Source organism: Apodemus sylvaticus, chromosome 2 (assembly GCF_947179515.1).
Source record: "Apodemus sylvaticus chromosome 2, mApoSyl1.1, whole genome shotgun sequence".
In the NCBI taxonomy this organism is placed as follows: domain Eukaryota; kingdom Metazoa; phylum Chordata; class Mammalia; order Rodentia; family Muridae; genus Apodemus; species Apodemus sylvaticus.
This window is the reverse complement of record NC_067473.1, coordinates 31,271,486-31,298,875: the sequence shown is the minus strand read 5'-3', so window position 1 is coordinate 31,298,875 and position 27,390 is coordinate 31,271,486. Positions and strand designations below refer to the sequence as shown.

Below are 27,390 nucleotides of genomic sequence, written 5' to 3'. Positions count from 1 at the left end.
GTTCTTTGTATATATTAGATATTAGCCCTCTATATGATGTAGGGGTGGTGAAGATCTTTTCCCAATTTGTTGGTTGCCAATTTATCCTTTTGATGGTGTCCTTTGCTTTACAGAAACTTTGTAAAGTTTGGTCCCATTTGTCAATTCTTGATCTTAGAGCATATGCTATTGGTGATCTGCTCAGAAACTTTCCCCCTCTACTGATGTCCTCAAGGGTCTTCTCCAGTTTCTTTTCTATTAGCTTCAGAGTGTCTGGCTTTATGTGGAGGTCCTTGATCCATTTGGAGTTGATCTTAGTACAAGGAGACAAGGATGGATCAATTCACATTCTTCTGCATGCTGACCTCCAGTTGAACCAGTGCCATTTGTTGAAAAGGCTCTTTTTTCCATTGGATGTTTTCAGCCCCTATGTTGAGGATCAAGTGGCCACAGGTGTTTGAGTTCATTTCTGGATCTTCAATCCTGTTCCATTGATCTGCCTGCCTGTCACTGTACCAATACCATGCAGTTTTTAACACTATTGCTCTGTAGTATTGCTTGAGGTCAGGGACATTGATAACCCAGAATTTCTTTTGTTGTTGAGAATAGTTTTAGCTATCCTGAGTTTTTTGTTGTTCCAGATGAATTTGATAATTGCTCTTTCTAACTCTGTGAAGAATTGAGTTGGGATTTTGATGAGTATTGTGTTGAATCTGTATATTGCTTTTGGCAAAATGGCCATTTTAACTATATTGATCCTGCTGATCCATGAGCATTTTTTTTTTTTGAGTTCTTCCATTTCCTTCTTCAGAGTCTTGAAGTTCTTGTCATACAGATCTTTCACATGTTTGGTAAGAGTCACCCCAAGGTACTTTATACTGTTTGTGGCTATTGTGAAGGGGTCATTTCCCTAATTTCTTTCTCAGCCTGCTTATCCTTTGAGTATAGGAAGGCTACTGATTTGCTTGAGTTGATTTTATAACCTGCCACTTTGCTGAAATTGTTTATCAGCTGTAGGGTTTTTTTTATGTTTTATCATATTAGTTCTTTTTTTGTGAAGAATCCTGACTAATACATAGATGTAATATGTTTATATCTCTCTTTTCAAAGTCATTGTGCCTGCAATATTCATTTCTCTATCTGTACCTGGTAAGGTAATTCTCTTCATGTTTCATTTATCCATTCATTTAACCAACAAATAATTTTCAGAGCCACTAAGCTTGGTGGTGTAGATTGATACAACACATCTTTTGAGAGTGCCATTCAGTAAACTAGAGTGTTCATTAATGCTGATGGACAATAGTGAGCCAAGACTTATGTCCTCAGCATTTACACTCTACTAGGTACTATTCAGGATCCCAGCAGTGAAGAAGAACAAAGATACCAAATAAACGGTGAGCACACTGGCATTACTTTGACCCTTCACAAAGCACTTTCTACTATTCTGTCTTTAATTGCATCAGCTCTGTGAAAACAACAAAACATGTAGATGAGGTATTATTACTACGTAATAATCACTCTGTCCCTGTCTCACTCTCCTCTCTCTTGTGTGTGTATGAATGTGTGTGAGTGTGTCTGTGGTGGGAATGTCCTATATCTGTATTCAGAGTCCAGAGGTCAGTGACAGACATCTTCCTCTATCCCTTTCCACCCTATTTTTGAGACAGGGTCTCTCACTGAACCTGGAGCTGGTCCCAATATGCCCAGTTTTTATAAGGGTTCTGGGAATCTGAACTCACGTGTTTGTCATTGTACAATAAGAACTTTGCTGACTGAGTTACCAATTGCTATAACAACCACATGTAGGTTTCTTATTAGTTAATATTTCTTTAAAGCAGCCATCAATTCATAGACCTAAAAGAGTGATTTCATGAAAATAAATTAGTAACATAGCTGATTAGAATCAGGAGAATGCATAGCTTATCTGCCCCATGGGAATTGCAGGAGCAGTCACTTACAATTCCAATTCTATCATAATATCATTCATTATTATGAATATGAAGTTAAAAGTAATAATTGATTCCAAAAGAGAAGCATAAAAATTAAAAATAAATACTTTCCTATCTATTATATCTATGTATGATTCATGTTCTTAAAATTACTTATATGCCACAAAACCCTGACATATTTATAGTCTTGGTTCAGTTTAAAAATCAGTAATTGGTTTCTAATTAGAACAGGAGCCTTAGATTCTCATTTTGATTTAATTTTTCAATGATCTTTTCCTCAATAGCAGCATATTTGGAAGAAAAAACATCAATTAGCAACTTCCTCCAGATAAGAAAAAGAAATGGACTCAAGTCATAATAAGAAGGATAAAGATAACGCCTTTATCTTGTGTCTTTTCTTCCTATCCAGGGAATGATTTTTGCTCTGTGGGACATGAACACTATACAATTCAAGGCAGATTTCTTTTTTTAAAGAAAAACAAAAAAGAATTTGACGCAAGTGTGTTCATTTATAATAAGATAAATCACAACAAAGAACATAATTTGAAAACTGAAAAATCAAAAGGAACAATAGTACAGTGAAGAAAAAGACCCAAATAACATGAACTTCTCAACATTCCTGTATAATATCACATTATTTACATTACTGTGGTGTATGATAGTGATATTTTTCTCAAAGAACATAAATATAGTTATCTCTTCAGGGATAATGTGGACATGTGATTGTTGGATATAGACGTAGTTATCTTTTACAAGGCTGTTGTTGCTTTATGTTTTTGTTTGTTTTTGTCTTGTTTTGATTTCTCTGGGTATCCCTGGCTATCCTGGAACTCAATCTGTAGACCAGTCTCTCCTGGACGTCACAAAGATCTATTTGCCTCTGTCTCTTGAGTGCTAGGTCTAAAAGTGTACACCACCTCCATTATCCAGTTCAGGTTTGCTCTTTATATACAATGGAGTTGGATTTCCCAATTTCCACAAAACAGAAAAAAAGATAGAGAAAAAGATCTTGTATATCTATCCTACATTACTATGAATATTCCTACTAGGAGACAGATTCCATTCTTCTTAAATCTGAAGTAGAGTGCTCACAGAAGTCCATATATAATCATTGGAAATTTTCATCTGTTAACTTCTGACACCTTCTGTTTCTAACCTTTCTTTTCACTGCCCATGTACTCTTGACACAGTGGGAACACATTATAATTCTTATGTGTTTTATATATTGTTATTCCTCACCCACACTTCTATTACCTGGTTCCTATTTAAAAGGTAGAGCTGAAAGAAATTGTTGCTGAAAGAAATATCTTTCTTCTCTATGTATAGAAAAATCCATGATCTATGTGAACATATTTTACCCCAAGAAAACTAACGAAGCACAAAGCAAAGTGCACACAACAGGATCCTCCCAGTTACCCAGGATCCATCAAGTAACATCTTGATGCTAACCCTAACCTTAACCCTCACCCTAACCCTGTATAACATTAACGGATAGAGGACCAAGGTCAAAGTAGGAAAGAGAATCTGTCTTGAGGAAATGCAATTTACATAGCACACGGTCACACATTTTTCAGAAACATGGGACTGTATGTGGGTCCTTGATGGTGCTAGAGCAAGTGTAAGCCCTGAATGCCAGCTTGAGTAGTTTTCCAAGTTATATTTTCTTATAAACTCCTCAAGAGAAATGAAAACATGTGAGCCCATGAAAGACCTCACCAAGGGATGGTGAGGTCTGCCAACTCATCCAAAATCCTTGGATTATGATCTCATCTCCTTTTAATATCCAGTGCATTTAACCACACATGAAATCTCAGTGGGGATGTTGGTGATTGCGAGTGATGATTACTCTAGTGAAGACTCTTACTCCCGAGGCATGTCAATTCTTGGTTCAACTCTCTTTGTTCAACTTAATTGTAGATCTCCTTCTGTCAGCTTGAAACTGTGTTTTATCCCGTGTAGACAAAGCCTCTTCCATTTTCATTCCTTATCAATACAACAAAAACAAAAGCACGATCACAAATGGTAAAGAGAGAGAGGACTATTCTCCAGTCTGCTTAGACTACTATAATGAAATGTTGTAAATGACTGACCTCTTACCCCTCACCACCAATCACCACCTTACCCTTCACTACTGCCAAGCACAATCAATTCTCCCACTGGATTCATCCATCCATCTTAAACCCTTTATAGCAACTCCAGAGAAGGAGCCTCCACTCTACATATCAATTCCAAGGGGACATCTTGTCCTCAAACTCAAGATTACCCATTTACCTCCCATCTTTGAGGACATTCAACACAAGTAGCTGCTAGCTCTTGTGTTTTTTCTCCTTTTCCTCCCATCTCCCAAGCCTCCCAGGGATTCCTCTCTGTTATACTATGGCCCTCAGACAAACTCCAATCTTCTACCCTTCTAGTCCTAACACTTCCCATTTCAGATCCTAACCTCTTCCCATGAACCCTCTACCCTGTACCCATGAGCCCTCTACCCTCTACCATGATATGCTGGCTTTGCATATCAGTTTATTCAAGACTTCCAACATGTAGACTATCCTTGCTCTTCAGGGTCAGATCCACTCTCTTGCTTCCATGGTTCTACAAAACCAGAGGGGACTAGATCTCATTGCTGAAAAAGGAAGACTCTTCTTATTTCTTTATAACTCTTTAAATCAGTGGCCTATAGACAGACAAGACCCCCATGGCATAGAATGCTCCTGTTCCTAATCCTCTTCCTTGTTTATTGCCCTTTGCCTGAACAAATGCTTCCAAACTCCTCTCTATCAAATCAGAGGTCCATGATTCCTGAACCACTCTGACTCTAAATGGTGGGTACCAGTCTTACCAATGATATTCAACATCCCTAAACAGCAGGAACTAGCTTGACAAGTATGATGGTCTCACAGCTGTACTTTTTCTACCTACATGTGTGAATGCTCCTGCTTACCTTATATGTAGACATCCTGGCTTAACTTGCTACTATCTCTAGTTCCCACTCAGAGGCAGCCAGTTTGTATCTTGGCTTAACAAATCTTTCAAGTGAGACTTTGCCATGTGGTTGGTGAGACTCTGTGGTGGTTGGTGAGACTCTGTCATCCTTCTGAAAACCCTGGGTACCCTTTCTGTATAGAAGAAAATTATGTCACCAAAAACATATTAAAGATGCGGTTGCACTGGACTCCTTTCATTTCTTTTCCTTTGCTTCCTAGATGCTACAGAATAATTGTTTTGCTATCTGTTTTATGACCAGACTTTTCTTAGGGAGATATAGCACACAGGTCTCCTCAACTCATATAGGGAGCCCACAGCAGACCATAGTACATATAACACCAAAGGTTAGTTCTTCAAACCAATGAGTTCTATTGGAGTTACTCAGAGTAATATGCATGAGTTACTCACAGGAGCAGAAATAACTCAAAGACATCTGTATCCCCAAAGCCCAGCCCAGCATGTCTGACAGCTTACAAAAGCTGGGAATCTGATACATGCTGTGAAGCCCACTGGAACCCAACAGTTAAGGAGATGGAAGTCCATAGAACATAGTAAGATTATTACTTCTATCGAGAGATGACATACATTCTAGACTCCTTTCTTTCAGTGCCAGAATAGTTTGTCTTCACAATTTCATAGAATCCAATCCTGCTTTCAAATTTGAATTTCCTTTGGGCACATATTCAACCAGATTTTGACCCCAATTCTTCCACAAAGCAATTGTGTAGTGCTGGACAAGACACTAACTCTCTGTAGGTTGCTATTTCTTCATTTTAAAATATGGCATATGGTTTCAATTAGCCATCATCAAACCAGTATATATATATATATATATATATATATACATATATATGTATATATATATATATACATCCCTACAGAAATGAAAACTCAGAGTATGGGAACATGAGTTCTTCAAATTTACAAATATAGCTATGTGGCTCTATAGGGAAACAAGCACTGTTGAGATGTGTCTCTTCAGGATTAAAAATACTCCCTATTGGAATGGCTTTCATTGGGATTATGCATAATACACATGTAGATATGTCTCTTCAGGGTTATAAACACTGTCTATGGGGATGAGGCTTTTTAGGGTTATAAACACTGTCTATAGGGATGTGGCTTTTTAGGGTTATAAACACTGTCTATGGGGATGTGGCTTTTTAGGGTTATAAACACTGTCTATGGGGATGAGGCTTTTTAGGGTTATAAACACTGTCTATGGGGATGAGGCTTTTTAGGGTTATAAACATTGTCTATAAGGATGTGGCTCAGCAGTTTTAAGAAAAGACTGATTTATCTTCAATTCCCAGTTCTGTATATTTCCAGCTTTCTATACAATGTACCTGTCCACCTCCTATTGCATAATTAGGTTTCTTGGTCTTTATGCACTTGTCACCTATCTCCAATATTATTCTACAGATGTGTCCTGAAGTATAAAGATACAGTTATGTTGAAATTTTGGAGCCTTTGAAGAAAATACCCCTTTTATCGAATTACAAGCTTCGGTTGGGAAGGCATCTTTTTTTTTTATTGATATATATATTTACAATTCAAATGATTTCCCCTTTTCTGGACCCCCACTCCCCGAAAGTCCCATCAGTCCCCTTCCCCCCCCCTGCTGTTTTCCCACCCAACACCTCCCAATTCCCTGTTCTGATTTTGCTCTATATTGCTTCAATGAGTCTTTCCAGAACAAGGGGCCACTCCTCCCGTTCTTCATGTACCTCATTTGATGTGTGGATTATGTTTTGGGTATTCCAGTTTTCTAGGTTAATATCCACTTATTAGTGAGTGCATACCATGATTGATATTTTGAGTCTGGGTTACTTCACTTAGTATGATGTTCTCCAGCTCCATCCATTTGCCTAAGAATTTCATAAATTCATTGTTTCTAATGGCTGAATAGTACTCCATTGTGTATATATACCACATTTTTTGCATCTACTCTTCTGTTGAGGGATACCTAGGTTCTTTCCAGCTTCTAGCAATTATAAATAGGGCTGCTATGAACATAGTGGAACATGTATCCTTATTACATGCTGGGGATTCTTTTGGGTATATGCCCAGGAGTGGAATAGCAGGATCTTCTGGAAGTGATGTGCCCAGTTTTCTGAGGAACTGCCAGACTGATTTCCAGAGTGGTTGTACCAATTTGCAACCCCACCAGCAGTGGAGGAGTGTTCCTCCTTATCCACATCCTTACCAACACCTGCTGTCTCCTGAATTTTTAATCTTAGCCATTCTGACTGGTGTAAGGTGAAATCTCAGGGTTATTTTGATTTGCATTTCCCTAATGACTAATGAAGTTGAGCATTTTTTAAGATGCTTCTCCATCATCCGATGTTCCTCTGGTGAGAATTCTTTGTTTAACTCTGTACCCCATTTTTTAATAGGGTTGTTTGGTTTTCTGGAGTCTAACTTCTTGAGTTCTTTATATATATTGGATATTATCCCTCTATCTGATGTAGGATTGGTGAAGATCTTTTCCCAATTTGTTGGTTGCCAATTTGTCCTTTTGATGGTGTCCTTTGCCTTACAGAAACTTTGTAATTTTATGAGGTCCCATTTATCAATTCTTGATCTTAGAGCATATGCTATTGGTGTTCTGTTCAGAAACTTTTTCCCTGTTCCGATGTCCTCAAGGGTCTTCCTCAGTTTCTTTTCTATTAGCTTCAGAGTGTCTGGCTTTATGTGGAGGTCCTTGATCCATTTGGAGTTGAGCTTAGTACAAGGAGACAAGGATGGATCAATTCGCATTCTTCTGTATGCTGACCTCCAGTTGAACCAGCACCATTTGTTGAAAAGGCTATCTTTTTTCCATTGGATGTTTTCAGCCCCTTTGTCGAGGATCAAGTGGCCATAGGTGTGTGGGTTCATTTCTGGATCTTCAATCCTGTTCCATTGATCTGCCTGCCTATCACTGTACCAATACCATGCAGTTTTTAACACTATTGCTCTGTGGTATTGCTTGAGGTCAGGGATACTGATTCCCCCAGAATTTCTTTTGTTGCTGAGAATAGTTTTAGCTATCCTGGGTTTTTTGTTATTCCAGATGAATTTGATAATTGCTCTTTCTAACTCTGTGAAGAATTGAGTTGGGATTTTGATGGGTATTGCATTGAATCTGTATATTGCTTTTGGCAAAATGGCCATTTTAACTATATTGATCCTGCCGATCCATGAGCATGGGAGGTTTTCCCATTTTTTGAGGTCTTCTTCCATTTCCTTCTTCAGAGTCTTGAAGTTCTTGTCATACAGATCTTTCACATGTTTGGTAAGAGTCACCCCAAGATACTTTATACTGTTTGTGGCTATTGGGAAGGGCGTCATTTCCCTAATTTCTTTCTCAGCTTGCTTATCCTTTGAGTATAGGAAGGCCACTGATTTGCTTGAGTTGATTTTATAACCTGCTACTTTGCTGAAGTTGTTTATCAGCTGTAGGAGTTCTCTAGTGGAGTTTTTTGGGTCACTTAGGTAGACTATCATGTCATCTGCAAATAATGATAGTTTGACTTCTTCCTTGCTGGGAAGGCATCTTAGGGTTTGTTAGCATTGGTGGTTTTTAGATAACATTTGAATTAGATTATGTGTGCGGCTCTGAAATAAAAACTGTGCTAAAATGTGGGTGGGAAGCGAGTAATGGGAAGTTCTCAGTGTCATTAATTTTGTTCTCCCTGACCTTGTCTGAAGGCAGGGAATAGAGTACATTAGCAGAGCATATTAAACATTAGAAATGACTCCACATTTTAAAATTCATATGGGTTTTCCAACTCTTCTCTCTACTCATCTTATTTCATTTGCTGGCGGGAAAAAGCAGCTTCAAATGGCTGAAATGGTACAGGTTAATGATGGAATTTCTCCGACTGCCTGAGATTCTTGATTCACTGTCATATTTTCCAAGTAAGTAACTATAGACACGAATCCTAGCTGATTTGTTTTAACTATACTGTGAGTTTTGAATACGATACTTAAAACCCATTTTTATCAACCTTGTCAAAAAATGTTTATACCGATTATAGTCAACCCTCTCATAACACATTATAAAATGTTGTACTTTCTATTTCCTGTTAAGACAAATTATAGATGAAGTGCACTCACCCATGCATTTAAATTTCAGTAATATGTCTTAATTATTTATTGAATGCATGGACAATGTTTTCATATGTGTTTAAAAACTAACATAAATAATTTCTGAATTATTTTTCAGCACTGCAACTCATGCTTAGGTGTGCATCTTACAGAGGAAAACTGTTTTTGTTTTTGTTTTTTGTTTTTAGGAAAACTGTTTTTAACTTAGTTTTGTTTTTCTTTTAACTGTACTCCTTGCTATACAACTTTGAATGAAATGGAAAATTATAAATATTGTTTTGAGGAAATATTGCTTCTGGTACAACAGGTAAAGAAAAAAACAATGGAAAAAATCAAAAGCAACCAGCTTTCCCCGGGCTTAGCAGAGAACTAGGATTCCAGGAAAATCATTTCTTAAAAACTGGGTGGCTGGGTACATCTAGAGATTCACACTTATATAGAATGAAACCCAGGAGTAGAACTCTCGCCTGAAGCCAATATCATCAGGAACACTCAGAACTACACAGGTTGAGTTGATGGAGACTCATTGCAGACTTAATAGAGAATTAAAGCATTCAAAAGGCCACAGTGCAGCTGGGTGCCTTTTGTTCTAAGCTTTGTCTTTAGGAGACAGTATATTTTCACAGTGGACATTCTATAGATTTACTAATATAGCTGATGAAGGTTTGACTAGTCTCATAGTTTCTAACCTCACTAACCAAACTTGGGCTCAACATAAGAATTGTCTTGTCATAGGGTAATCATATAACACCACTTCCCCTCAACATTTCACCAACCTAACAGAGCTCTGACACAATAACAGGCCATTGCAGCTAGAAGAACTGCCATCTCTGTGCTCCATTTAAGGAATCATTAAAAACACACTTAAAAACTAGGAAAGACACAAGTATAAAGTAGAAAGAATGTGAGCCCCAACTCAGATGTGTATGACCTAATCTTAACCAAGACAAACAGACCTCACCCTAATGGCCCCTCTCTCTGAGTTCTAGTATATCATGTCAATATTTCATTTTTTAAAAGCATACTGAACAACACATCAGTAACAAGTAGTTTGAAAAAATAAGACTCAGAACTCAGTACAGAGATTAAAAAAAAGTTACCAGACTCAAAACTTAATACAACTTCTATTAAGATAGTAAGGGCTATAATGGAAAAATGGACAACATAGAAGAACATATAAATAAGGTAAGAACCAAAGGGAGACTAATTCTGGGGGAAAAAAAGACATAATAATGCAAATGAAGTCTGCCTTTAATAAATTCATCAGTAGACTGGGTAATGGCCAGGGCAAGAATTAGTCACTTGATAGAGGCAGAGAAGAATCCATAATTGTGTGGTTTGTGGAAAGCAAGGAGATGTTGGCCATAGCTATAGGCTTTGCCTAATAAGATTCTAAAGTGAGATCCAAGGGACAATATGATGATTTAGCTTTTTTAATATGACATAGATTTTAATGTTGTTTTATGTGCTTGAGATGTCTTAAAACAATAAATCCAAGTACTCTATCTGTATACACAAAATGTAATAATAACATGAGGTAGCAGTTGTATTAACTAGTTTGGTTGCTTAGTCATGCCAGAATATCTTCGCACATCCACTCACAATGTATACCTTATAGTAATGCATGTTTTTATCAATTATATTGAAATAAAGCTTGAGAGGGAAAAATTGGTGAATTTAAACAAATGTATACATTAACTTCAAAACTATAATTGGAGAAAAAATACTGGGAAAAAACTGGAATCCTATCTCCAAGAATAATAGTATAATTGCAACAGGTAGGCCATGGGCATAATGGAAATTCCAGTAGAATAAGAAGAAGTACATGCATTGATGAAGGCTGCAAATGGCCCCAAATTACCATCTGCCATACAATCACAGATCCAGGACACTCATAACACCAACCAGAGTAAATGCTATTAAAACATGCCTCCTCATATTCAAACGGAAGAAAATCAAAGACAAAGGAAAATCTTGATACAATGTGGAGTGGTCATGGGAGCAGAGGGAATATTTAAGGAAGGAGGAATGTTTAAGGGTGAAATTAGTCTAGTCTTCAAGTTCATGTGAACCAGAAGAGAATGCAGTAGCATTCATTCTGCATCAATTTAATATCTCTGTTGGTTTTGTGTGTCACAGGGTGTTAAGGCAGAATGTTTCTTTAGTTGTTTCCAATGAGTTGATGCACACTGTCATGTCAATAAGCTCACATTTTACAGACTATCTCCATAATAACTATGGATTTTGAAACTAGTTTTAGTTTTTGTTATTGTTTGTTTTCAATGGTATTTTGTTTCTGATGAATGTTTTAACCAAGGAAACATTAGTAGCTATGGCACAAGAAGGTCTTCTTACACATGAGTACACTAGACTTTTCTTCTTAGAAGCCTCTTTGGGGAAAACTGCTCAAGGAAGAACAGTCACTCAGACATGGAGAGCTCTAGGAAGAGCAGACATCCTGGCTAATTGCAATTTCTATCACTGTCATAAAACACCATGATCAAAGGCAATTTGGCAAGGAACAGGTTTACTTCAGTTCACAATCCTCAAATCACACCCTAACCCCAAAGGACGTCAGGGCAGGAACTGAAGCAGAAGCCATGGTGGAACACTGTTTCCGACTTGCTCAACATGGTTTGAGAACCTGCTCTCTTATACAGTCTAGGGCCATGTACCTACCAGTAGAACTGGCCACCAAGGGCTGGATATTTTCATGTCAATAACTAATCAAAATGGACCATAAACTTGCCTACAATGCTTTAAGGCTGTCTTCCAAATGTTTGCTTTCGTCTTTTTGTAGAGTCCATATTGGTTGTAACTTTTATTCCTTTGTTGTTGTTGTTGCTGCTGCTGCTGCTGTTAATATCTGTGTAATTAAGAAAAATAGGAGACAATGGAGATATACAGAGAGTCAGGACATTGAACAGAGGTGTGTAGCAATGGGGGATGGGCAACTAGGGGTAACCAACAGAAAGTCCCAGATGCCAGGACAACAAGAGACTCCCAGGACCCAATGGGGATGACGTTAGCTGAAATACCCAACAAAGGAGAGAGAAAATCTGTAGAGACCATATCCAGAGGTTAGGCATGGCCCCTGGTTGAGGGATGGGGCCACTCACCCATCTCAAAAATTTTAACCCAGAATTGCTCCTATATAAAGGAAAGAGTGGAGTGGAAACTGAAGGAAAGGCCATCTAGAGACTACCCCACCTGCAGATCTATCCCATATTCAGCCACCAAATCCAGACACTATTGCTGATGCCAAGAAGTGATTACTGACAGAAGCCTGATATAGCTGTCTTCTGAGAGGCTCTGCCAGAGCCTGACCAATACAGATGCAGATGCTTACAGCCAACTATTAGATCGAGCACAGGGACCCCAATGGAGGAGTTAGGGGAAGGACTGAAGGAGCTGAAGGAGTTTGCAACCCCATAGGAAGAACAGCAATATCAACCAACCAGAACCCCCAGAGCTCCCTGAGACTAAACCACCAACCAAAGACTGCTCATGGAGGGACCCATGGCTCCATCTGTATATGTAGCAGAAAATGGCCTTATCTCATATCAATGTCAGGGGAGGTCCTTTGGTCCTGTGAAGTCTCAAGGCCCCAGTATAGGGGAATGCTGGGGCAGTAAGGCAGGAGTCAGGGGGGCAGAGCACCCTCATAGAAGCAGGAGGATGAAGGATGGGATAAGGGGTTTGTGGAGGGAAAACTGGAAAATGGGGATAACATTTGTAATGTAAATAAATAAAATAACCAATAATAAAAAAGAAAAGAAAAATAGGATTTCTAGTTCTTGCAGATTGATGCTTACAAAATGAGCCTGCCCAGAGATTGTAGACATCTCTCTTGCCTTTTGGTTGAAGTATTTTGCTAGATCTCTTGGGGGAAATTCCAAATTACAGGACTTCAGCTGTGTTGGTTTTCAGATATCCATACTCTCTTGCTACTGTGGTATTTGTCTGCTACATGGGAGTCTTCTGGAACAGCAGCCCTGTGTCTAGCTGTCTCTTTTTCTTAGATACCCCCACAGACAGTAAACGGGCCCAATCCTGAAGTGTTCTAAGACAGATGAAACAAAAGACAAAAGCCTGTCCCTCTAGTAGTACTTTCCTTTATTCAGAAGTCTCAGCATCATTGAAGACAATTTAGGGACTGGAATGTTTGCTTTGTAGGCACTGCACTTTGTTGAACGTGAGGTTGGGATGGGATGATTTTCCTACTGGTTGCAATTTGACTGAATTTGCTGTTGTATCACTACAGCCTTTTAAGTGGTTTCCTTATTTATCATAGAGAAAACTGGTTCCTGAATTGTTCTCCCATCAATGTGTCCATGGGTGAAAGGAAAACTGCAGCTTTTCATTTGGAAACCTTGTGATGGACTTTCTCAGGCTTATTTCTTGTTAAAATATTTGCATATTATGGGGGGGGGCAATTTCTATTAAAGAATGGGTAACTCTAAGGATAATGATTTGCCTGTAATATCAGTAAGAAGACATTCAGGACAGGCAAGAGACTCAGGCTGTGCATGGCCAAATAGACCCAAGATTTTTTTTAATTCGATATATTTTTTATTTACATTTCAAATGATTTCCCCTTCCCTAGCCCCCCCACTCCCAGAAAGTCCCGTAAACCCCCTTCTCTCCCCCTGTTCTCCCACCCACCCCTTCCCACTTCCCCGTTCTGGTTTTGCTGAATACTGCTTCATTGAGTCTTTCCAGAACAAGGGGCCACTCTTCCTTTCTTCTTGTACTTCATTTGATGTGTAGATTATGTTTTGGGTATTCCAGGTTTCTAGGTTAATATCCACTTATTAGTGAGTGCATACCATGATTCACCTTTTGAGTCTGGGTTACCTCACTTAGTATGATGTTCTCTAGCTCCATCCATTTGCCTAAGAATTTCATGAATTCATTGTTTCTAATGGCTGAATAGTACTCCATTGTGTAGATATACCACATTTTTTGCATCCACTCTTCTGTTGAGGGATACCTGGGTTCTTTCCAGCATCTGGCGATTATAAATAGGGCTGCTATGAACATAGTAGAGCATGTATCCTTATTACGTGGTGGGGAATCCTCTGGGTATATGCCCAGGAGTGGTATAGCAGGATCTTCTGGAAGTGAGGTGCCCAGTTTTCGGAGGAACTGCCAGACTGATTTCCAGAGTGGTTGTACCAATTTGCAACCCCACCAGCAGTGGAGGAGTGTTCCTCTTTCTCCACACCCTCTCCAACACCTGCTATCTCCTGAATTTTTAATCTTAGCCATTCTTACTGGTGTAAGGTGAAATCTCAGGGTTGTTTTGATTTGTATTTCCCTAATGACTAATGAAGTTGAGCATTTTTTAAGATGCTTCTCCACCATCCGAAGTTCTTCAGGTGAGAATTCTTTGTTTAACTCTGTACCCCATTTTTAATAGGGTTGTTTGGTTTTCTGGAGTCTAACTTCTCGAGTTCTTTATATATATTGGATATTATCCCTCTATCTGATGTAGGATTGGTGAAGATCTTTTCCCAATTTGTTGGTTGCCAATTTGTCCTCTTGATGGTGTCCTTTGCCTTACAGAAACTTTGTAATTTTATGAGGTCCCATTTGTCAATTCTTGCTCTTAGAGCATACGCTATTGGTGTTCTGTTCAGAAACTTTCTCCCTGTACCGATGTCCTCAAGGGTCTTCCCCAGTTTCTTTTCTATTAGCTTCAGAGTGTCTGGCTTTATGTGGAGGTCCTTGATCCATTTGCATTTGAGCTTAGACCCAAGATTTTATCAGAGGAACTAATGAAAGGACAAAGAAAACGTTAGTTGTGTGTTCTTATATAGGAGTGAACTTTGGCAAGGTGGCGGTGGTGGCAGTGGTGGTGGCAGTGCAGCAGTGGCTGGTCCAGCTGAAGGACCATCAGCAGTGGAACCAAGGCGACACAGGGTCCAGTTAGGCCCTGTGCCCACGACCACTGACATTCGCTGACCAGCCGGGCTGCAAGCAGCTGCGGATTTGCGGCGCCTTTCGCTGCACAGAAACCACTTCAGAACTCGACCTCCTGCCAGTCAGGAGAGGCTCACCTCCATCTTGGTTTCGGACTCCAGAGAGATCGGACACACTGAGGTACATAAATATAACCCAAGGCCAACACCGCGGGGGTCTGAGCCCGACGGGCATTGGCCTGCACCCAGGCCCTGGGCTGTTCGGGGGTGGGGGGCATCGGGGTGCCAACCCAGCCACGAGGTTTTATTGCCCTGGCCGGCGCGCGCGCCGCCATTTTGCCTACAGGAAGCCAGAGAACTCTGGCGGGCAGAGCCGGCTAACAGGCATAGCCTGAGGCTAACAAAGCGGGGGTCTAGGCCCCAACAGGCCCTGGACTGACCCCAAGAACTGGGCGGCTTGGTGGGCCATCTGTGTGTCAACCCGCCCAGGAGTTTGTTAGCACAGCAGACTCTCCCAGCGCTTTCGGGGAGCGAGAGCACGCCTGCCCGCCCGCCATCCTAGTCACCTGGCTGACCCAGTTGACAGTCATAGCCCGAGGGGAACTTTGATGGACCTTGGCCTCCCAGGCTTTTGCCTGGATCCAGGGCCTGGGTGGCCAGGCTAACCTTGTGTGCGGCCAGCCCAGTTGGGGGATCTGTTGCCCAGCGGAGTGATTAGCACGCAGGGAAGGTCCCGGCAGCATACACCATCGGCGCTCCCTGGGGGTGCACAAGAGCTCCATCTGGTCCACAGACACAATCTGGGGCAAAGCACACTAGACCTGCAAGGGCACCCAAGAGGAGGACAGCACAGCAGCAATCTGCTACAGGAGAAACCCAGCCATATAGTGTTGCAGTAATAGCCCCAGAGCCCCTCAGGAGGCCCAAACACCAGCCAGGGACAAGACCAACTAAATCCAGAGAACAAGATGGCAAAGGGCAAATGCAGGAACGCTACTAACAGAAATCTAGGCAATATGGCAGCATCTGAACCAAACTCTCCAACATCAGCAAGTCCTGGTTATACCAACACACCAGAGAAACAAGATTTAGATTTAAAATCACTGATCATGATGCTGCTAAAAGAACACAAAAAGGACATAAATGAATCTCTTAAAGAAATACAGGGGAACATGAATAAGCTAGAAACCCGTATAATGGAAACAGAAAAATCACTTAAAGAAATGCAGGAGAATAAGGCTCAAGAGATAGAAGCCAATAAAGAAGAAAGGCAAAAAAAAAAAAAAAAAAAAAAAAAAAAAAAAAAAAAAAAACCCAACAACTTAAAGAAATGCAGGAGAACTTGAGTCAAGAGGCAGAAGTCATGAAAGAGGTAACACAAAAATCTCTTAAAGAATTACAGGAAAACACAAACAAACAAATGATGGAACTGAGCAAAACCATCCTGGATCTAAAAACAGAAGTAGAAACAAAGAAATCACAAAGGGAGACCACTTTGGAGATAGAAAACCTTGAGAAGAAATCAGGGGCCATAGATGCAAATATAAACAACAGAATACAAGAGATGGAAGAGAGAATTTCAGATGCCGAAGATACCATAGAAACCATTGACTCAACAGTCAAAGAAAATGCAAAATGCAAAAAGCTTGTATCCCAGAACATCCAGGAAATCCAGGATACAATGAGAAGACCAAACCTAAGGATTATAGGTATAGATGAGAGTGAAGATTTAGAACTGAAAGGGCCAGCAAATATCTTTAACAAAATTATGGAAGAAAACTTTCCCAACTTAAAGGAGAGATGCCTATGAATATACAAGAAGCCTACAGAACTCCAAACAGACTGGCTCTGAGCAGAAATACCTCCTATCACATAATAATTAAAACTCCAAATACACTAAACAAAGAAAGAATATTAAAGGCAGTCAGAGAAAAAGGCCAAGTAACATATAAAGGAAGACCTATCAGAATCACACCAGACTTCTCACCAGAGACCATGAAAGCTAGAAGATCCTGGGCAGATCTCATGCAGACTCTAAGAGAACACAAATGTCAGCCAAGACTACTATACCCAGCAAAACTCTCAATCACAATAGATAGAGAAACCAAAACATTCCATGACAAAACCAAATTTACCCAATATCTTTCCACAAACCCAGCTCTACAAATAATAATAGGAAGAAAACTCCAATACAAGGAGGGCAACTACACCCTGGAAAAAGAAAGATAGTAACCTTCCTTCATCAAACCCAAAGAAGATAATCACTCAAATATAAATTTCTGTGCACTGCTTGATTTAAAGTTGAAACGTGGCATCGTGTGCTTGGCTATTATTCTTGGAATGCAAACAGGTACATGTTTTTGCGATGCTTTTGTAAGCTACTCTAAGGCTGTTCCAGGACCTGAGTCTGATTTTGCTTTCAAGGCTCTGTTCCAATACTCAAGAGTTCATTTTCAGCACCTCTCAAGCAGAGGCATACTGGTTTTGAAATCCACCCAGGCTTTCCTGTCCACTAGAGGCTCATTAATGGTCTATAGAACTACTACAGCACATGTTTACTGCATTTATCTTTCCTTTGCTGCTTCAAGGGCTATGATCTCCAAGAGGCTTCAGAAAGGGTGGGGGAGAGTTAGCTTGTATACAGGTGGATATCAATAAAACTCTTAAATCCATTTCAGCATTTGTTTGCAATCAATGGTGGTGGGTGTATAATGCCTGTAACAACCTGTGCAGGCCAGGGAGAGGGGAGGAAAAGGGAAATGCTCTTGTATACTGAGACAGATACAGATGGTTAGATTGGGGTTAGATGAAGGATAGGGAAATTAAATTGAAGCTTGTAAGCAATAGGGGAACATATCAGAAAAAAAATTTGGTGGAGTTAAATTTTCCCTTTTGAAAGTTCAAGTGAGAGAGGTGAGGAGGACACAGCATCTGTCCTAACACCACTAGGAGGAACTAGGACCAGCAGAATCCAGGCACCCAGGAACCCCACCCTACCAGTGGCATGGGTTCCTTCCATCTGAGCTGGTACCCTGAGTAGACCTTGGGTGCTAACTCCTTAGGCAGTCCCACAACACCCAGAAGAAACTCCACTCCCAGGAGCAATAATACTTGCAGGAACCCAGGATCCTGGAATCCCAGAAGTTTGGTCACACCCGGATTTCAGAGTCCCAGAGCTGGTACCTTGACTTCCATGAGTTCTGACACACCCAATATCTCAGGATCCCAGGATCCCAGAGACAATTGGACTCTCAGGAGTCCTGATACAACCAGGATCACTGGAAGGATAGGCTCCAGTCAGATATAATGAGGGCAGGTAGCACTAGAGATAATAAGATGGCTGGAGGCAAGGGTAAAAACAGAAACAACAGAAACCAAGGTTATTTGGTATCAGCAGAACCCAGTTTTCCACCATAGCAATTTCTGGATACATCATCACATTGGAAAAGCAAGATTTGGTTCAAAAATCACTTCTCATGATGATAGAGGATTTTAAGAAGGGCATAAATAACTCCCTTAAAAAAATACAGAACACAGGTAAACAGGTAGAAGTCCTAAAAGCGGAAACACTAAATCCTTTAAAGAATTACAGAAAAACACAAACAAGCAAAGGAAACGAACAAGACCATCCACAATCTAAAACTGGAAATAGAAACAATAAAGAAATCAAAGAGTCAACCCTGAGGTTAGAAAACCTAGAAAGAGATCAGGAGCCATTGGTGTAAGCATTACCAACAGAATACAAGAGATAGATGAGAGAATCTCAGGTGCAGAAGATACCATAGAAACCGTTGACACAACAAAGAAAATGCAAAAAAGAAAAAGCTCCCAAACCAAAACATCCCGGAAATCCAGGACAAAATGAGAAGACCAAACCTAAGGATAATGTAGAAGAGAGTGAAGTTTCCAACATAAAGGGTCAGTAAATATCTTCAACAAAATTATAGAAGAAAACTTCCCTAGCCTAAAGAAAGATATGCCCATGAACATACAAGAAGCCTACAGAATTCCAAATAAAATCAACTGGACGGACAGTATTACTAATACAGAGTCAAAATGTTTGACCCAGAATTGTTCCTATCTTAAAGAACTGCAGGGACAAAATGGAGAAGATACTGAAGGAAAGGCAGACCAATAACAAGCCCAACTTGGGATCTATTCCATGCTCAGGAACCAATCCCTGATATTACTGATGCTATAATATGCTTTCAAATGGTAGCCTGACATGGCTGCTCTGAGAGGCTGTCCCCTACCAGCAGCTGACTGAGACAGAAGCAGATAGTTGCACTCAACCAATTGACTGAAGTCAGGGACTTCTGTGGTTGAAATAGGATTGAAGGGGAGAGTGACCCTACAGAAGACTAGCAGTCTCAACTAACCCAGACTCCTGAGAGTTCATAGAAACTGAGCCACCAACCAGGAGCATACACAGGCCGGTTCAAGGCCCCTAGCACATATATAGCAGAGGGTTGCCTGGTCAGCTTCCGTGGGAGATATTAATCCTTGAGAGATTTGAGGGCCCATGGAAAGGGGAAGACTTGTAGAGGGGGTAGTCACCCTCATGGAGACAAGGGGGAGGAGGAATGGGATAAAGTGTGGGGGAGGGGCTATGGAGGATAACAACTGGAATATAGAAAGATTTCTTGCAAATATTTTAACATATAGGACTACAGCTTTTAACATCTGAGATAATACTTGCTAATATGTAAAAACCACTATCTTATAGGTAGATAGATAGGTAGGTAGATAGATATAGATAGATGTATATATATATATATATATATATATATATATATAGGGTTCATGCATGAAAGTCGATGGCAGACTGTGTCAGAACAGGACATGATGTTTCCAAAGGCAGAGAAAGTGTCGTACAGCGCCTGGCTGTCTATAGATTTGTCCAGGTTCTTGATGAAGACATTTCCCACACCAGACTTTCTCACAGAGGGATCCCTCTGAGACCACATGATGCGGATTGGCCTTCCCTTAATCATGTCAAAGTTCATGGTGTCCAAGGCCCTCTCGGCATCAGTCGGCAGCTGGAAGTTGACATAGCCATAACCCAGAGAGCGGCGGGTGAACAAGTCGCGGCAGATCCCGGATGGACAGAAGAAGCCCTATAGAGCTGAACTTTTCAAACAGCATGGCTTCAGTGACGTCCAAGTGCAGATCGCCCACATATAAGGAGGCCATCATGGGGTGGGTGGCGGCTTCAGCGTTCATCTCTCCAAACTTCACAGTCCCGAGCCGGACTAGGAACACTTCTTACAAGACCTACTGTTGGACAAAAGGGATTCTGAGGCAGGTGGCAACAGGGAAGCATCTTAAAAAATGCTCAACTTCATTAGTCATTAGGGAAATGCAAATCAAAACAACCCTGAGATTTCATCTTACACCAGTCAGAATGGCTAAGATTAAAAATTCAGGCGACAGCAGGTGTTGGAGAGGGTGTGGAGAAAGAGGGACACTCCTCCACTGCTGGTGGGGTTGCAAATTGGTACAACCACTCTGGAAATCAGTCTGGCGGTTCCTCTGAAACCTGGGCACCTCACTTCCAGAAGATCCTGCTATACCACTCCTGGGCATATACCCAGAGGATTCCCCACCATGTAATAAGGATACATGCTCTACTATGTTCATAGCAGCCCTATTTATAATTGCCAGATGCTGGAAAGAACCCAGGTATCCCTCAACAGAAGAGTGGATGCCAAAAATGTGGTATATCTATACAATGGAGTACTATTCAGCCATTAGAAACAATGAATTCATGAAATTCTTAGGCAAATGATGGAGCTAGAGAACATCACACTAAGTGAGGTAACCCAGACTCAAAAGGTGAATCATGGTATGCACTCACTAATAAGTGGATATTAACCTAGAAAACTGGAATACCCAAAACATAATCCACACATCAAATGAGGTACAAGAAGAAAGGAGGAGTGGCCCCTGGTTCTGGAAAGACTCAGTGAAGCAGTATTTGGCAAAACCAGAACGGGGAAGTGGGAAAGGGTGGGTGGGAGGATAGGGGGAGAGAAGGGGACTTGAGGGACTTTCGGGGAGTGGGGGGCTAGAAAAGGGGAAATCATTTGAAATGTAAATAAATTATATTGAATAAAAAAATTTTAAAAAAAAGCTCAACTTCATTAGTCATTAGGGAAATGCAAATCAAAACAACCCTGAGATTTCACCTTACACCAGTCAGAATGGCTAAGATTAAAAATTCAGGAGACAGCAGGTGTTGGCGAGGATGTGGAGAAAGAGGAACACTCCTTCACTGCTGGTGGGGTTGCAAATTGGTACAACCACTCTGGAAGGCAGTCTGGCCGTTCCTCCGAAAACTGGGCACCTCACTTCCAGAAGATCCTGCTATACCACTCCTGGGCATATACCCAGAGGATTTCCCACCATGTAATAAGGATACATGCTCTACTCTGTTCATAGCAGCCCTATTTATAATTGCCAGATGCTGGAAAGAACCCAGGTATCCCTCAACAGAAGAGTGGATGCAAAATATGTGGTATATCTACACAATGGAGTACTATTCAGCCATTAGAAACAATGAATTCATGAAATTCTTAGGCAAATCGATGGAGCTAGAGAACATCACACTAAGTGAGGTAACCCAGACTCAAAAGGTGAATCATGGTATGCACTCACTAATAAGTGGATATTAACCTAGAAAACTGGAGTACCCAAAACATAATCCACACATCAAATGAGGTACAAGAAGAATGGTGGAGTGGCCCCTTGTTCTGAAAAGACTCAGTGAAGCAGTATAGAACACAATCAGAACAGGGAAGTGGGAAGGGTTGGCTGGGAAAACAGGGGGAGGGAAGGGGACTGATGGGACTTTCGGGGAGTGGGGGTCCAGAAAAGGGGAAATCATTTGAAATGTAAATAAATATATCAATAAATTAAAAAAAAAAGGAGTGAGCTTTGGAATGCTAGTCTAGGGATGTAGCCAGTATCTCAGAGGAGTCAAGGTTGCAGCTTCTAAGGACCTGACTTTTCTCCCTGGGCTGTGGTTTATCAGTTGATAGACAGCTATGCCTGAAGTATCCCATATTCTATTGGCCCATATTGTCTGACTTAGCTCTCTGACAACCTTGGGTGTTATCCCCTAGATATAGAAGTGTATCATGCCATACTTCTTAATAAACCTGCTTGGCATAAGTCATCAGCTTATACAAGACCTCCTGGTCCAAGTTAATGCTTTCCTTTTCTCTATTCTCATCCATAGTCTTTGCACTCAACACCTCACAGTTCGGGACCCAACTCCTGCCAGTTTAGATCATTAAGCTATATGATCCAGGCTACATTACTGAGCATCTTTATAGTTAGCACCCAACTATTTGACAAGCAACAGATATACTTCTGTTGCTTTAAGGATGTTTTCCAGATTTTTGCTTTACTCTAGGTTAGCTCTAGGTTGCCATTCATCTTCATAGCCTGAAAAGAGAGAGAGGTGAGTAAGTACCTTGTCTTAACATCAAGCTGGTTTGTTATTGAATCATGTGTCTGATTCTTTGTTAGTATATTTTATGGCTTATATTCCATTGTGTGTGGTGCTTATTTCTTTAAAAATTTTAAGAGGCAATTTGATCGATGAAATATTTGTAATAATCTGACACATGTTTTAAGCTATAATGACCAAATCCCATGATTAGTTCCATTTTGTCAAATGTTTATCAATTCTGTAAGGTAAAAGGCTTTATACTTTTCTAGTCATTTGAAATATGTAATGAATTATTGGAGCCCATAGTTAGCCTACTCTGACATAAAACCATAGAATGAATTCCACCTGTTTTCTGGTAGTCATCTCCCAACCTCACTTTAACCTCCTCAATTTGGCCATTCTTTATCTTTAATGTCCCTTATTTTATTTCTCATTCTATAAGAGCAGCTGTTGACAGACATCTTGATTACCAGTGTACACATTAGCAACTTCCATTTCTAATTATTTAAATAGTGAAGTAGAAAATGGGAAGCACATTTCTCTTTAATATAATGACATAGTTCTTGTTGTTGTTATTTTATTTGTTTTATTCAGAGCAGTGATACAAATGCACCATAGAGTATTTCTGTTTTTAGTTTTAAAGAAATTAACCTACTACATTCCTTAGTGGCTGTGATTGTTTTATGTTAACATGACACAAGCTAGGGTCATTGGAGAGAAGAGAATCTCAAGTAAGAAAATGCCCTCCACAAGATTAAGCTGTAGGCAAACCTATAGGGCATTTTCTTAGTGATTACTCAGGGAACCCAGCCCATTGTGTGTGTGGTGGCATTCCTGGGTTCTATAAGAAAGGAAGTTGAGTATGTCATGGGGAGCAAGCCAGTATGCAGCATCCTCCATGGCCTCTACATCACCCCTTACCTCCAGGATCCAGCCCTTATCCTGACTCCCTTCCGCAATGTACTATGATGTGGAAGAGCAAGCCAAATAAACATTTTCCTCTCCAACTTACTTTTTGGTCATGGTGTATCATCACAGCAATAGAAACCCTAAAATGGGGGTCATTCTAATTCACATCTCATCAACAGGCCACAGAGGTGCTCTTTCTTTATAGCCTTAGGAGCATTTCCTAGTTTGCCTGTCTTTTTGATGTTAATTTTCTAACTGGTGTGAGACAATTTCCCAATGTGGCTTTGATTTGCATCTTCCAAGAATTAGTGATTTTAATAAAATCTGTTTTTCATAGGTCTTGCAACCTATATCGTCTCAACAACATAAGAAAGGCACTCCAGAGATGGAGCTGAGTGTTTTTCAGCAATGAAAGAATGGAAACATTCATACTTGAAAGTAATAGTGGCACTTTAGTGTGAAGTCCTAGCTATTACCTGGTTATAGGGTTCATGCAACCTCGAGAACTCCTACTCTAATGAGGCCAATAATGTCACAAAATTCTATATATTATGCGGATATTAGGAACTGGTGTATGCTAAGTTTTCCTCTTGCACTTAAGCTTTATCCTTAGAAATATAAAGTTGTTAGAGGAATGCTCTGGACTGCAATTGTAGCAATACTTAATGGCTTTAATTTAACCATGTCTTGTAAACAGGAGTTGCTTGCTTATACACGTTACTGGTGTAGTTTCGCCTAGAAGGCCACAAACTCTAGTTCATTAATTACCATCTCCTTTGCAGTAGCCCAGCCAGATACTCACTATCTATACAAATTCAAAATCCCATAAGTGATTCATGCTTTCATGTGAATTTGTTGTTAGTTAATTGACCTGCCACTATAGTTCTCTTTCTCTCTCTGTCTCTGTCTCTCTGTCTCTCTCTGTCTCTGTCTCTCTGTCTCACTCTCTCTCTCTCTCTCTCTCTCTCTGTGTGTGTGTGTGTGTGTGTGTGTGTGTGTGTGTTCGTTCTTAGTTTATGGTAATCTTTTTTAGAACAGTAATGCATTTGTCCTCTCTCTTAGCACTTGAACAATGGTGCTGTTTGAAAATGTTTGAAAAAGGAATTCTCTTGGTTTGAGTACAACTATACTAGCTTTCTTGACCACAATCGCAGGCAAACAGGAGAATTGTACCAACCATCAGAGACTCGGAATTGTGACACAAGAAAAACCATACATAATCAGCTTCATCCGAAATGGTCACAAGTCTATTTATATCCTCTGTGGTCCACAGACCAAGAAACTCTATCACAAGTCCATCATCATAACTCCATGGCTTGCTTAGCTTGCTCTGCCCTAGCAAATGAAACCTGTAGTTTTAGGTCTTTCCTGCTCAAGTTTTGGTATAACATAATGGCAGGTCAGGCATGAAGGCCAGTAAACAACAGTAGTTGGTAAGACTGGAGAGTGACCCTTGTGCTTGCAATTTCTAGCAACAGAACAATCTGTCTTTAGTTTCAAGAGATATAAATACACCTTCAACCCATCAGTCACTATTACATTGCAGAGTCTCATACATGTGTTTATTTCATATCCTCCTCTGCTCTTCCTCTAGTTCTTATGCCTGCAGCTACTGCTAGAGGAGAGTATTACTGCAAACAATCGATATCAGATTAGCAGTCTGAGGCCCGGTATCACCAGGAGATCATTGAAGTACCCTGCTGTGCAGCACGGTTTTTCTTTTGAATTGCTGCAGCAGTGACTATAATTTTGTGATGTCTGGACTGAGTTTTCATGGTGCTGGATGAGGCAATTGTGTTTTCCAGGCATCAGAATGTGAAAAAAAAGCTACTAGATACTCATGAGGGAGATGGTTAACTAGGCTTGTCACTTGAGCTGTATACTAAAAATGTGATGGTCTTCTGAGACCCTAACTCCAAGCACACACACACACACACACACACACACACACACACACACACACACACACACACACACAGGTATTTTATTTTCTATCAAGATTTTAAAGGAACGTGCTTCTAGCAGGAGAACGAACCCATATAATATACTAGCTCCCCTTCAGATAGGGTTGCCTTTCAATTATCATTGATAAAGATTTGTGATTTATTAAAAAAATGAAAGTTTTATATTGAAAAATCTGAATTCCTGAAATTCTTAGGCCAATAGATGGAACTAGAAAATACTTTCCTGAGTGAGGTAGCTCAATCAGAAAAGAACACACATGCTATGCACTCACTGATAAGTGGGGATTAGCCCAAAAGATCAGAATAAACAAGATACAATTTACAGAATACATGAAGCTCAAGAATAAGGAAGCACCAAGAATATGGGTGCTTCAGTTTTTCTGAGAAAGGAAAAAAATACTCACAGGAGCAATCATGGAGACAAAGTGTGGGGCAGAGACTGAAGGAAACACCATCCAGAGATTGTCCCACCTGGAGATTCATCCTATAAACAGTCACCAATACCCGACACTATTGTGGATGCCAAGAAATGCTTGCTGACAGGAGCCTGATATAGCTGTTTCCTGAGAGGCACTGCCAGAGCCTTACAAATACAGAAGCAGATGCTAGCAGGCAACCATTGGGATGAGCATGGGTTCTCAATGGAGTAATTAGAGAAAAGACTAAAGGAGCTGAAGCAGTTTGCAACCTCATAGGAAGAATCAACCAACCCCCCCCCCCCCCCCAGAGCTCCCAGGGACTAACGTATCAACCAAAGGGTACACATGGCTCCAGCTGCATTTGTAGCAGAGAAATGCCTTATTAGGTGTCAATGAGAGGAGAGGTCCTTGGTCCTAATGAAGGCTTGATAAATTCCCCAACATAGGGAAATCGAGGGAGGGTGTGTAAGAGTGGGTTGTGGGTGGAGGAGCATCCTCACAGAAGCAGGGGGAGGGAGGATGGGTTAAGAGTTTTCTAGGGGGGCGGGACTGGGAAAGGGAATAACATTTGAAATGTATATAAAGAATATTTTCAATAAAAATTAAAAATGAATAAAAGAAAAATCTATGGGTTATATTATTATATACCTCTTCACCTATCTTTTCAACATGATTCATAAGTAATAAATTCACCTCATTGGCTTTCTGTATAGCCCCTGGAGGACAACTTTGCAATCAGCTAGTGGAAATGGCCAGAAATATCAAATAATCTCTGAAGTACAGGAATAATTTCCTTTAAATGATGATCAATTAAATATGCATCAAAGCTTTTAAGGTAATTGCATGGAGGCTACTGTGCAGGATTAGCGCTCTTCCATTATGGTGGAAAAATGTAAGTCAAGATATATAAAGACAAAATGTTCCCTATCCTATTTCTTAAAGTTTAATAAAAAGCACTGAGTTTAAAGAGTTGGACACCTAAAAAGTTCTCGTGAAAGCTCTTACTGGGATATGTATCCCCAAAATAACATGGCATCTCTACGACCAGAGCTTTATAGAATGGCGTAGTGATGATTGTATACATAGGATTGGCTATTATCAGTCTCCAAGCTAGGACACTCATAATTCTTCCACTGTGATACTTTGCAGTCATGAGATGGAAGTCAGGGAAGCAAGATACTATTCTAACTGGGCAGATTATCCACTGCCCCTGTAGAAAGGAGGTTTCTTTGTACTAAATCAATCCGTGGAGTTGCAGGAGCCCTAGGAAAAATTCAGAATGTCACATTTACTTACAAAACAAATAATGAGAAACCCATCTATTGGATAAATGATGTTTTATATGCCATCATTCTAAGCAGCCCCTCTTACAAAACCCCACCAACCTAACCCTAAAAGGCAACCACCAACTGAAACCCTCTGTGACTAATATAACTTTAATAGGACTCCCAGTTTCTGCAGCTGGTTTTATTGAACACAGAATTTTTCCCATGCATGATGTACTTTTAGAAGACAATTAAATTATTCTTGTGCAAGAATGATGAAGTGAGAAAATGGCTCCTCATTGTGCTTTGGCTTCTTTCTTGATTAATGAGCTGCGGTCGAGTAGTAAGCCCACCAAATGAGACTTATTTAATCAAGACCATTACTCCTACCAATTCTTTTTTTTTAATATTTTTATTTTCTATATTCTTTGTTTACATTCCAAATGAT

At 40.2% G+C, this 27,390-nt stretch overlaps 1 pseudogene; it reads right to left on the bottom strand.

Moving 5' to 3' along the window:
- The window catches only part of LOC127677835 (polyadenylate-binding protein 4-like), a 137,304-nt pseudogene extending 117,152 nt beyond the window's left edge, over window positions 1-20,152 (bottom strand).
- Between the last annotated feature and the right edge of the window lie 7,238 nt (window positions 20,153-27,390).